We start from the raw sequence: 1,958 nt of genomic DNA, 5'->3' as shown, positions 1-1,958 counted from the left end.
TGTATTTTGTTTAGGCGGCTCTGATAAGATTGTAACCTCAGAGGAGGGGCCAAGGCGTCGGGATAGAATGTATATAATGTGTGTCTTTGTTGTGACTAGGTGTGGCTCAAATATTTATTTGGAGTCCACCACGCTTTGCAAACCGTTGTATCCAATAAATCTCTGTCTAATTTCAACTTGCTGTTTGGTGTTATTCAGTCGGCTAGAATTTCTACCAACAGGACTAGATCCTAGTTTAACAGAAAGCCTGAGGGAACATTGATAGCAGAAGCCTGTGATGTATCCCTTTTTGGAGGGATTATTCTTACTCTGAGGAACTCCCTGTTGCTTAACACTGATAACCAAGTTTATAATTTTAGAAGCAGAGAAGTTAATTTATGAGGCCTTCAAAACCTGGGACCTAAGCTTGTTCTCTTTGAAATATCCCTCCTTTTGCATCCCTGGGTGGTTTTTAATTCACTTGTTCCTGTCACTCCAAATAGCCCTTTGCCCTCTTCGTGTTGACATCCCTCCAGTTATTTAATGTCTTCCTGTCTTGTCCAAACGAAGCTGGACCCATTTAGATTTTATTACCTGTCATGAACCTCTTGCTCTCAGCTCCCTCCCCAGAATAGTTGAATGGCTCCGATTTCATTTAGTCACTTAATTTCTTTGGGAGCAACAGAACGAACATCGCCTCGGTTTGAAGAACAGGAAGGCCTGAGGTGAGGAGAGCAAAAATAAGTAAATAGGAGATCTAGAATGAGATTAAAGTCAGGAATGTCAGGAAGAAATTGCATTGACTGGGAGGTTCTTGAGAAGTGACTTTTTTATTTTTGTCAAAAATGTATAGTTACAGAAAGGTTTTAGGGGTGATTAGATGGTGCCAAGGCTAAGAATTAAAACAAGAAATCAGAAAGCCCTTGGTGGAAATATCTTCTCTGTCATGAGAAGTTTTAAGTGATCCAACTCTTGTAGATGTATCTGTTTTATAAAAAGGATACAGTCCTGTTGTCTACCAGTTCCATGTTGGAATGATGTTTAAGGATTGCCACAGTAACAGATGCCTGAAAGATTTGGAACATTTGAGATGTCTGTATAAATTTGTAACATTGCAAAAGGGATATTTTGGAATATTGCTACAACAGAAATGGGTGGAGCTAAGAAACATTTTTTTCTTAATTGCATTTGAGTCATTTTTGGGTAGATACATAAAATTTTAGTTCTATAAAATGAGCTATCTGGTTACGTAATATACAATAGATTCCATTAATGAATTGTATAGCCCCAAAGTCATGGTCCTAAATTAAGTTCAGTTTTACAAACACCCATTATTACTTTATTATATAGATGTTGGTTTTCTAACTTGCCTTCATGATATTATTTAATTTTTCTGTTTTAGTGTCTCTGATTCTAATATACAGTAAATTGTACCTGCTTGGCTGTTTTTTACTCTCGTATCTCAGCTGAAGGATGATTTAGGATCCAATGCAATTGTCTTTGGATCCAATTAAGTTCACAGTACTTGAGAGAAGCCAAGAACAGCTACAATTTAGCAGAGGGGATCAAAGAGAGCTCAAAATTAAGCTTTGGTTTGCTTCTTTATCACCTAGGGCAGGGATCTCCAAACTTGGCAACTTGTGGACTTCAACTCCCAGAATTCCCCAGCCAGTCCTACTGGTTTCATGCTGGCTGGGGAATTCTGGGAGTTAAAGTCCACAAGTCTTAAAATTTGGAGACCCCCTGATGTACGGTGTGATAGAAAAAGAGCCATTGTAGTCTATAAACCACGGCTTCAATTAGTATGAATTGATGTTTAACAAATTACAAATTAAATAAATCACGCAATACAATACAGCGCTTGAGAGGAAACAAAAGACTGCCTCATCCGTAACACATTTCTAGTGTTGTTATGACTGAATACAAGGCAACTCAAATTGTAGCAGGGAAATAGCCTGGCAGGAATAGCCAACACTCCA

The 1,958-nt window shown here is 38.2% G+C and overlaps 1 protein-coding gene across 1 annotated transcript in view; it reads left to right on the top strand.

The window, feature by feature from the left end:
* Positions 1-672: 672 nt before the first annotated feature.
* The window catches only part of LOC107291120, a 21,172-nt gene continuing 19,886 nt past the window's right edge, over positions 673-1,958 (top strand). The window contains exon 1 of the mRNA XM_015820082.1: positions 673-704. The gene's annotated coding sequence lies outside the window, so the exon portion shown is untranslated. The remainder of the gene's footprint in view (positions 705-1,958) is intronic.

This window comes from Protobothrops mucrosquamatus, unplaced genomic scaffold (assembly GCF_001527695.2).
Source record: "Protobothrops mucrosquamatus isolate PMUCROS unplaced genomic scaffold, P.Mucros_1.0 scaffold1055, whole genome shotgun sequence".
Classification (NCBI taxonomy): Eukaryota; Metazoa; Chordata; class Lepidosauria; order Squamata; family Viperidae; genus Protobothrops; species Protobothrops mucrosquamatus.
Note: the sequence above shows the minus strand (reverse complement) of the source record. Positions and strands in the feature narration are given on the sequence as shown.